Genomic DNA, 12049 nt, shown 5'->3' with positions numbered 1-12049 from the left:
ATCATCGGGTGTCTCAGTGGCTGGATGTAGCAGGGGCGCTTCGGCCCAACCAGGAGTCTCCTCACCCGCCAAGAAGAAAGCACCACTCCAGCCAAGAAGACACAAACGGTCGGGAAAACCAGTACTGTAAAAACCATGGACTCAATGACTCCACTATAACGGAAAAATGGACAATCTCAAAATTATACAATGGAATATTCAAGGATTCAAAAGCAAAACACAAACACTTAGAGCAGTGCTTCTCAAGGATAGCATTGATATTGTTCTACTCCAAGAAACACTCAGCACGACTGGCAGATATATCAATATCCCAGGATATCAAGGATTCCACTGCCCTATGGCACAAGGTGGCACCAGAGGCATTTCAATTACTTTCAATCAATTTACAGTCTCCGTGGTGTAGTGGTAAGACACTCGCCTGGCGTTCCGCGAGCACTATGTCATGGGTTCGTATCCTGGCCGGGGAGGATTTACTGGGTGCAATTCCTTAACTGTAGCCTCTGTTTAACGCAACAGTAAAATGTGTACTTGGATGAAAAACGATTCTTCGCGGCGGGGATCGTATTCCAGGGACCATAGGATTAAGGACTTGCCCGAAACGCTACGCGTACTAGTGGCTGTACAAGAATGTAACAACTCTTGTATATATCTCAAAAAAAAAAAAAAAAAAAAAAAATTCTAGTAAGAAATCATATCAATGCCACGGCAATCACAGACCTGCTAAACTGTGGCGAGAACGTCGAAATTATGGGAGTTAAGCTTACTATGAGGAACTCAACGCTGTCCATCTTCAATGTATACAAGAGCCAGAGAGAACATGACATGGATCTCTCAACAATCTTTGAAATAGCAGTCACTACACCTACTATCATCTCTGGTGACTTTAACACTCATAGTGAATTACTTCTTGATTCACCAAGAACCGACGCCAACGGAAGACATATTGAACACCTTTTGGATGAAGTGCCAGAAATCAGTCTGCTTAATTCGACAGAACCAACCAACACTGGTGGGGGAAAGCTGGATCTCACGTTTGTTTCCACCAGTATTTATGAGTTGTGTCATTGGTCAGTGGATCATGTTCTGACCAGTGACCACTTTGCTACAAAAACAGTTATTAATATAGCACTACCTCCCAGACCTCCAGCTCCCGAGCCCGGATGGGACTTTATCAAGGCAGACTGGACGAAGTTTCAGGAAGCTCTCGAAACTTGGCACCAAAACTACACTCCTCCTGACTACACTGAAGAAATGGAAAAAGATTTACTAAATGCAATACATAAGGCAGCAAATCACGCCATCCCCAAGAGGAAAACAATTACCCAACAACACAAGGACCATTGGTATTACTGTGCTAGGATCAAAGAGCTACATAACAGACTAAATCGTGCACGAAAGAATTTCAGAAGAGATAGAACCGAAGCTAATCTAGGACTTCTTAGAGCTGTCCGAGATCATGTGCACGAAGAAACAGCAAAAATCAGAGAAGAAAAATGGCTCGAGTGGTGTGCCAAGCTAAATCAGCATACGTCCTTGGGCGACATCTGGAGGCAGATCAACAAGGCCAAAGGAAAATCGCCTCCTGCTCCGCCGCACCATGTTCATCCAGAGCAAGAAGCAGAAAGGCTAGCAAATCTATTTGCTTCAAGAGCCAGCTCCACTCAACTTCCTCAAGCAACTCTGACTCACCAACAAAGATTTCAAGCAGCAAGATGGAAAAAAATAGATGATGCTTTAGTCTTACCTGACGAACTAGACCAACCTTCCAGTCTGAAAGAACTCAGAAGTGCTACAAAGAAAACTAAAAATACAGCTCCAGGTGAGGACAAAATCACTTACAACATGCTAGCCAAGCTAGGAGAAAAGGGTGAAGAAGCCTTCTTGAATCTCATCAACAGAGTATGGGTGACAAGAACCCGACCAATCTCTTGGAACAGTGCAATTATAGTTCCCATTCCAAAACCTAAAGACCCAGGAAATCCAAGACCCATCTCATTAACAAGCTGTCTGGCCAAAACTGCAGAAAAAATGGCTCTTAATCGAATTGAATGGAAAGCCAATCCACTACACCAAAATATGTTTGCTTACAGAAAAGGTGTTGGAACCACAGAATGCCTTACCTCCCTCCTGGATCAAATCAATGACAAACCTGGAATCCTTATTTTTCTAGACCTTGAAAAAGCCTTCGAGTTAGCCAGTGCTCCAGCTACACTGTGCTGCCTTGTGGATAAGGAAATCAAAGGACACGCTCTTGCTTTTGCCAAAGGAAGCTTGCTTAACCGAGAAGCTAGAGTTTTTCCAAGGAAAAACATCGACCCCAAAGAGGCTGGAAAATGGAACTCCGCAGGGAGGAATACTAAGCCCCTTCCTCTTCAACTGTCTCATGGAACAATTCATGAAGCTCAAGCTACGAAAAGCCAAACTTCTTAACTATGCAGACGACTTTGTGGTCATCATCAATGGCAAAGGTGCAAGGAACCATGCACAAAAATGCCTAGATATTATCAGCAAGGAAGCGGAACGCATAGCAGTGAAAATAAACAGCAATAAAACAAAAGCAATGGCCGTTAAAATGAGAACTCAAGACATCAGACTGGCAATACAAGGACAAGAAATTGAGTAGGTTACCTCTTTTCAATTCCTTGGAGTCATAATAGACAACCAGTTGAAATTCACTCAAGAAATTGAATATCTTCGGCAACGCTGTAAAGCCAGAAACTCAGCTTTGCGCTCTCTGACCAGTCTTAGAGATGGTGCATCTCTACCAGTACTCAAAATGTACTACGTTCAAGCAGTTAGGTCACTCATCGACTATGCTGCTCCTGCTCTTACATCCCTCAGTGATAACCAATGGGAGAAACTGGAAGTGTCTCAAAATGATGCTCTGAGAACAATGCTGGGAGCACCTATATGGACGCGTAGAGAGAACCTTAGAATGGAAACAAATTTACCAGCATTAGAAAACAGGATGAAACAAAGGATAGCCACCATAATAGGAAAACTTACTGGAACAACCGCCAGGCTGTCAATCAAAGACAGCATACAGAGATCCTTTCAGAAAAACCTACAGTATAGAACAAGCTCATGGATGGATAATGTAGTCAAGATTTTAGAGAAAATGGACATGAAATGGACCATTAAAAACAAAGGGGAAGATAGATCATATCAACACTTTCGACAGCCTCCTCCATGGGAAGAATCGAATCTAAAGATAATCATTGAAAGATTACCAGTTAAAAAATCAGCATGTGACCCGCAGAGGCTCACGGAAGTAATAGAGCAACAAATGGAAATTATCTCTAGACCCACAACGACTCACATCTTCACAGACGGATCAGTTGATCAAGAAAAAGGTTCTGCTGGGGCAGCAGTTTACACTACCAACCATGAAGCTTACTGGAGCATGAATACTGGGTGCTCAACATTGCAAACAGAATTATATGCCCTGAAGGAGGCAATAAACTATACAATTGAGAATAATTTACATGATGTCATCATTCATACAGACTCTAAATCTTCGCTCCAGGCATTGTTATCCAGTCAGCACAGAGATAATATACAACTCCTCACAGAAATTCAACATATAGGAAAAGAAGCCCATAATTGAGGGCTGTCAATCACCCTAAATTGGATACCAAGTCACATTGGCATAGATGGTAATGAAAAGGCAGACTCACTAGCAAAAACTGCCACTGCTCTACCTGTTGTACAGGTTCAAATACCTCCAAGTTTCTCACAGATAAAGGAGCAAATCAAGAAGAAAATATTCTCAACTATCAAAAGTCGCCACAGAGCCAAAGTAGGGGAAGGAAGATCCACTGCGATATGGTACGAACAAGCCACTGGTTACTCCTCTTTCAAGCCTGGCAAAAAGATATCCAGAGACATTGCAGTAGCCATACACAGACTCAGACTTGGTTACAAGTGCTGCTGGGAGGTGATGAACCCAATAGTTAAAGTGTGTCATATCTGTGAAACTGAAGCAGAGGCGCCACTATTGCACTACTTACTGGAATGTGAAGCTACTGAAGCCCTGCGCATCAAACTCAACATTAATCCAACGACAGCAGCTGCATTAGATGCACATTCCACCGCGACTACAATGATCAGAAAAGCTGTTGAGGAATGGGACTCATTAGTGAGCATTCTGCATCTACATCCGCCACCAAGATAATGTTAATAAAACAAGATTAAAACCAGTGCACTAAAACAGAAGCGATAAATAAGCAGAGAAAAAGGAGAAGTCCTCTCCTCCATTTTAAACTTAGACCCAAATATCACAGGAAAAAGGTTATCATGTATAACCAAACTCAATTACGGGCTCACCATAGTCCGTGCTACATGGACACTTCGTCCTGAGTAGCTAAATCTTTAACAACAACAACATTTCTTCATATGAAAGGTTTCTAATTTGGGGACTTAACAATTGTCATCCTTCGCTGGACACGTTCAAGTGTCCATTCTAGTTTCAAATGTTCATTCTATAGTATGGCGACCAAAACTGAACTGCATAATCTAAATGGGGCCTAACCAGAGCTAGATATAGCTGAAGAACCACACCAGGTGTCTTGTTACTAACGCTTCGATTAATAAATACCAGTGTCCTATTTGCCTTATTACGAACATTCATGCATTGATCCTTTTGTTTTAAATTCTTACTAATCATAACTCCAAGATCCCTTTCACAATCTGACTTCACAATTTCAACACCGTCTAGCTCGTATCTTGTAACTATCCTCATTACCTGGCCTCAAAACCTTATATTTATCAGCATTAAACTGCATCTGCCAATCTTTTGACCATTTCAAAACCCTATTCAGATCGGCTTGAAGTGATAGTGAGTCTTTTTCCCTGTTTATTTCCCTCCCGATTTTTGTATCATCTGCAAATTTGCAAATGTTCCTGCTCAAACCTGAATCTAAATCATTTATATATATTATGAATAACAGAGGTCCCAGGACAGAGCCTTGAGGTACCCTACTTACAACGTTTTCCCAGTCTGAATTAACCCCCATTTATACTAACTCTGTTTCCTTTGGAATAGCCATGCCCTAATGCAACTTAATATAGCACCCCCAATACCATGAGACTCTATCTTTTTAATCAGTCTTTCATGTGGCACTGTATCAAAAGCTTTGCTAAAGTCAAGGTACACAACATCACAATCCTTACCACTATCAACTGCCTCAACTATGCTGGAATAAAATGATAGCAAATTTGTTAAACATGGAACGGCCATTTGTAAAACCATGTTGTGAATCATTTATTAATTTATGTTTTTCAAGATGAAGAGGAAGGCATTTACAATCATCGATTAAAGTAACTTTCCCACATTAGACGTTAGGCTAATTGGCCGATAGTTTGAACCAAGTGATCTATCTCCTTTCTTAAAAATTGGCACCACATTAGCAACCTTCCATGACTCTGGCACTTTACCTAACTCTAATGATGTATTAAATATAGTAGACAATGGAACGCAAAGCTCCTTTTTGCATTCTTTAAGCACCCTGGCAAACACTTCATCCGGCCCTGGGGATTTGTTTGGTTTGGGTTTTACTATTTGCTTAATAACATCCTCCCTGGTAACTGCTAAACTAGTCAACCTGACCTCGTCCCCACCCACATAGACTTGTTCGGCGGAAGGCATATTGTTAAGTTCCTCTTATAGTAAATACAGTACAGAGATAAAATATTTATTAAAAATACTACTCATCTCTTCGTCATTTTCCGTTATCTGACCTGTCTCAGTTTTTAATGGACCTATCTTGTCCCTAATCTTTGTTCGATATAACTGACTTTAGGATTTGTCTTTGCTTGCCCTGCTATGCGAACTTCATAGTTTCTTTTTGCTTTCCTTATCTCTTTTTTAACATTTCTAACCAGTTGTACGAATTCTTGTTCTAAACTGACTTCCCCATTCTTAATCCTTTTGCACCAAGCTCTCTTTCTACCTATAAGGTTCTTCAGATCCTTTGTTATCCATTTCGGGTCATTTGTATTTAATCTGTTCAATTTGTATGGTATACTATGTTCCTGTGCTTCGCTTAGAATATTTTTAAATAAGTTAAATTTTGAATCCACAACACAATCCCCTTTTTACATCACCTATCGCTGGGTTACGTCTCGCTCCAAGACCGGCCCACACCCCATGCCCAAGACTTTCCAATCTATTTGACCCAAACAATTTCTTAGGATATTAAAATCAGTTTTCCGAAAATCTGGCACTTTAACAGAATTTTCTCCTACAGATCTATTCCATTCTATGCTAAATCTGATTTCTTTATGATCACTGTTCCCTAGCTCACTCCCTATTTCGATGTCATTAACCTGTGTTTCCCTGTTAGTTAACACTAAATCTAAAATATTATTTTCCTGTGTTGGTTCCTTAATGTGTTGCGTAAGAAAGCAATCGTCAATTAATTCTAAAAAATCTTCTGTTTCGTTATTCTTTGTTCTGTTAATCCAGTTTATTCCACTAAAATTAAAGTCACCCATGACGTAAATACTGTTAGATCTAGATGCTCTAGATATTTCATCCCATAGATGCTTTGCTTCCATTCTGGCTAAATTTGGTGGCTTATATATAACTCCTATTATAAGTTTTTACCTTTTTTGTTTTAATTCAGTTTTGATTCCCTCTTTGAGACTACATTTCAAATTGTCCCTAACATATATGGCTACTCCCCCTCCTCGTCTAATATATCGATCTGTGTGAAATAGTTTAAATCCATTTATTTGATATTCAGCTAATAGTTCTCTATTTTCTACATTCATCCACGTTTCGGTAAGTGCAATAATATCTATTTTTTCTGTGCAGACAAGAGCATTTAATTCGTTAATTTTATTTCTTAGACTTCTACTGTTAGTGTAATATACCTTAAGTGAATTGTTATTTTGAGGCCCTTCTCTTTCCCTGATCATTTTGCCAATTTGTTTCCCCCCACAAACACATACTTTTATTATCTCCTTCCTCCAAATCAATTCCCATACCACTATCTACTAACAGTTTAAACCCAAACAAACACCTCTAACCACTGGTTCCAACGAGTTCGCAACAGCAACAACCCCAGCCCTCGATAGATGCACCCCATCACGAGCATACATTTCATTTCTTCCATAGAAGTGTTCCCAGTTGTCTATGAAAGATATTGCATTTGATTTGCAATATCTTTCCAGCCGGCAATTGACACCAAGTGCCCTTGACATCCATTCATTTCCCACTCCCTTTCTTGGAAGAATGCCACATATGATCAGGATTCCTCCCTTGCTCCTAACTAATTCTACGGCTGTCTTAAACATCTGTATCAGTTCCTCACTCCAAACTCGTCCAACATCATTACCACCTGCACTGATACAAATAATGGGTTTGTTGACATTTCTAGTCATAATATCGTCATATTGTTAACAATAATATTGTTAACAATATCACCAATCCCCGCTCCCGGATAGCCAACCCTTAACCTGCCCCCCTCCCCCCTGTCTCTGGCACAAAAAGTTCTATCCAGATATTGTTGACCAGACCACACACTAGAGGGTGAAGGGACGACGACGTTTCGGTCCGTCTTGGACCATTCTCAAGTCATTTTAAGTCCTCCTTCTATTCTATCCAGATACCTCACCTGGGAATCTCCAACAATCACCATCCACCATCACTTCATGTTACTGGACGCAACGTGGTACAAGAAGGAACCAAACGGAGGTGATGAACAACTTCAGTGTTACTATTGTTCAAGACTACAGACCTCAGTGTAGATGTACACTACATCAGACCACTCCTTACCTGCACAGTATTTGGTGGGAGGCGGGGTCCAAGAGCTGATGCTCAATCTCAGCAAGCACAACTAGGTGAGTATAATCATCCACCTACTCACTTACACTTCTTTCAACACGCAGACATCACCCACCACCCACGTACCCACCACCCAAGTACCCATTACCCATCAATACACTACCACCACCCACGTACCCAGCCACCCACTACTCACCAACACACCCCACCACCCACGTACCCAGCCACCCACTACTCACCAACACACCCCACCACCCACGTACCCCACCACCCACTACTCACCAACACACCCCACCACCCACGTACCCCACCACCCACTACTCACCAACACACCCCACCACCCACGTACCCCACCACCCACTACTCACCAACACACCCCACCACCCACGTACCCAGCCACCCACTACTCACCAACACACCCCACCACCCACGTACCCCACCACCCACTACTCACCAACACACCCCACCACCCATCAATACACCACCACCACCCATGTTCCCAAAACCCACTGTGGGGAAAATTGACTTGTGAGATTTATATATATCGATAGCACATATATAAATCTATATATAATAAATAGAATATATAATTATTTATATATTTCGATAGATATTTCGATAGCAAACTGTATGAGTTTCAAAGTAGACTTAATGAATTAAGAATCCCCACAAATCATTTTCCTACACACATTCTGGGGTTTTAATAAATGGATATATATAGTCTATCAATATATATTATTGATTAGAAGACATTCACTACAGTATCAGACTATATATATTAGCAATTAAATTGGGGAGGCCTCATGTGTATTATAGTAGGCCTGGTCCACCAGTTATGACCACGGATGATCACACTAAATAATCCTGGTGTGTGAGGCTGGTATAACCATATGTTACAGGCTGGTATAACCATATGTTACAGGCTGGTACAACCATATGTTACAGGCTGGTACAACCATATGTTACAGGCTGGTATAACCATATGTTACAGGCTGGTATAACCATATGTTACAGGCTGGTACAACCATATGTTACAGGCTGGTATAACCATATGTTACAGGCTGGTACAACCATATGTTACAGGCTGGTATAACCATATGTTACAGGCTGGTACAACCATATGTTACAGGCTGGTACAACCATATGTTACAGGCTGGTATAACCATATGTTACAGGCTGGTATAACCATATGTTACAGGCTGGTATAACCATATGTTACAGGCTGGTATAACCATATGTTACAGGCTGGTATAACCATATGTTACAGGCTGGTATAACCATATGTTACAGGCTGGTATAACCATATGTTACAGGCTGGTATAACCATATGTTACAGGCTGGTATAAGCATATGTTACAGACTGTTATAACCATATGTTACAGGCTGGTATAACCATATGTTACAGGCTTGTATAACCATATGTTACAGGCTGGTATAACCATATGTTACAGGCTGGTATAAGCATATGTTACAGGCTGGTATAACCATATGTTACAGGCTGGTATAAGCATATGTTACAGGCTGGTATAACCATATGTTACAGGCTGGTATAACCATATGTTACAGGCTTGTATAACCATATGTTACAGGCTGGTATAACCATATGTTACAGGTTGGTATAACCATATGTTACAGGCTGGTATAACCTTATGTTACAGGCTGGTATAACCATATGTTACAGGCTGGTATAACCATATGTTACAGGCTGGTATAACCATATGTTACAGGCTGGTATAACCATATGTTACAGGCTGGTATAACCACATGTTACAGGCTGGTATAACCATATGATACAGGCTGGTATAACCACATGTTACAGGCTGGTATAACCATATGTTACAGGCTGGTATAACCATATGTTACAGGCTGGTATAACCATATGTTACAGGCTGGTATAACCATATGTTACAGGCTGGTATAACCATATGTTACAGGCTGGTATAACCAGATGTTACAGGCTGGTATAACCATATGTTACTGGCTGGTATAACCATATGTCGCAGGCTGGTATAACCATATGTTGCAGGCTGGTATAACCATATGTTACAAGCAGGTATAACCATATGTTACAGGCTGGTATAACCATATGATACAGGCTGGTATAACCATATGTTACTAGCTGGTATAACCATATGTTGCAGGCTGGTATAACCATATGTTGCAGGCTGGTATAACCATATGTTACAGGCTGGTATAACCATATGTTACAGGCTGGTATAACCATATGTTACTGGCTGGTATAACCATATGTTACAGGCTGGTATAACCATATGTTACAGGCTGGTATAACCATATGTTACAGGCTGGTATAACCAGATGTTACAGGCTGGTATAACCATATGTTACTGGCTGGTATAACCATATGTCGCAGGCTGGTATAACCATATGTTGCAGGCTGGTATAACCATATGTTACAAGCAGGTATAACCATATGTTACAGGCTGGTATAACCATATGATACAGGCTGGTATAACCATATGTTACTGGCTGGTATAACCATATGTTGCAGGCTGGTATAACCATATGTTGCAGGCTGGTATAACCATATGTTACAGGCTGGTATAACCATATGTTACAGGCTGGTATAACCATATGTTACTAACTGGTATAACCATATGTTACAGGCTGGTATAACCAAATGTTACAGGCTGGTATAACCATATGTTACAGGCTGGTATAACCATATGTTGCAGGCTGGTATAACCATGTTACAGGCTGGTATAACCATATGTTACTGGCTGGTATAACCAGATGTTACAGGCTGGTATAACCAGATGTTACAGGCTGGTATAACCATATGTTACAGACTGGTATAACCATATGTTACAAGCTGGTATAACCATATGTTACAGGCTGGTATAACCATATGTTACAGGCTGGTATAACCATATGTTACTGGCTGGTATAACCATATGTTGCAGGCTGGTATAACCATATGTTGCAGGCTGGTATAACCATATGTTACAGGCTGGTATAACCATATGTTACAGGCTGGTATAACCATATGTTACAAGCTGGTATAACCATATGTTACAGGCTGGTATAACCATATGTTGCAGGCTGGTATAACCATATGTTACAGGCGGGTATAACCATATGTTACAGGCTGGTATAACCATATGTTACAGGCTGGTATAACCATATGTTACTGGCTGGTATAACCATATGTTACTGGCTGGTATAACCATATGTTACAGGCTGGTATAACCATATGTTACAGGCTGGTATAACCATATGTTACAGGCTGGTATAACCAAATGTTACAGGCTGGTGTAACCATATGTTACAGGCTGGTATAACCATATGTTACAGGCTGGTATAACCATATGTTACAGGCTGGTATAACCATATGATACAGGCTGGTATAACCATATGTTACAGGCTAGTATAACCAGATGTTACAGGCTGGTATAACCATATGTTACAGGCTGGTATAACCAGATGTTACAGGCTGGTATAACCATATGTTACAGGCTGGTATAACCAGATGTTACAGGCTGGTATAACCATATGTTGCAGGCTGGTATAACCATATGTTACAGGCTGGAATAACCATATGTTACAGGCTGGTATAACCATATGTTACAGGCTGGTATAACCAGATGTTACAGGCTGGTATAACCATATGTTACAGGCTGGTATAACCAGATGTTACAGGCTGGTATAACCATATGTTGCAGGCTGGTATAACCATATGTTACAGGCTGGTATAACCATATGTTACAAGCTGGTATAACCATATGTTGCAGGCTGGTATAACCATATGTTGCAGGCTGGTATAACCATATGTTACATGCTGGTATAACCATATGTTACAGGCTGGTATAACCATATGTTACAGGCTGGTATAACCATATGTTACAAGCTGGTATAACCATATGTTGCAGGCTGGTATAACCATATGTTGCAGGCTGGTATAACCATATGTTACAGGCTGGTATAACCATATGTTACAGGCTGGTATAACCATATGTTGCAGGCTGGTATAACCATATGTTGCAGGCTGGTATAACCATATGTTGCAGGCTGGTATAACCATATGTTGCAGGCTGGTATAACCATATGTTACAGGCTGGTATAACCATATGTTACAGGCTGGTATAACCATATGTTACAGGCTGGTATAACCATATGTTACAGGCTGGTATAACCATATGTTACAGGCTGGTATAACCATATGTTACAGGCTGGTATAACCATATGTTACAGGCTGGTATAACCAGATGTTACAGGCTGGTATAACCATATGTTACAGGCTGG

This window comes from Procambarus clarkii, chromosome 59 (genome assembly GCF_040958095.1).
Source record: "Procambarus clarkii isolate CNS0578487 chromosome 59, FALCON_Pclarkii_2.0, whole genome shotgun sequence".
Lineage (NCBI taxonomy): Eukaryota > Metazoa > Arthropoda > Malacostraca > Decapoda > Cambaridae > Procambarus > Procambarus clarkii.
This window is presented reverse-complemented; position numbering follows the sequence as displayed.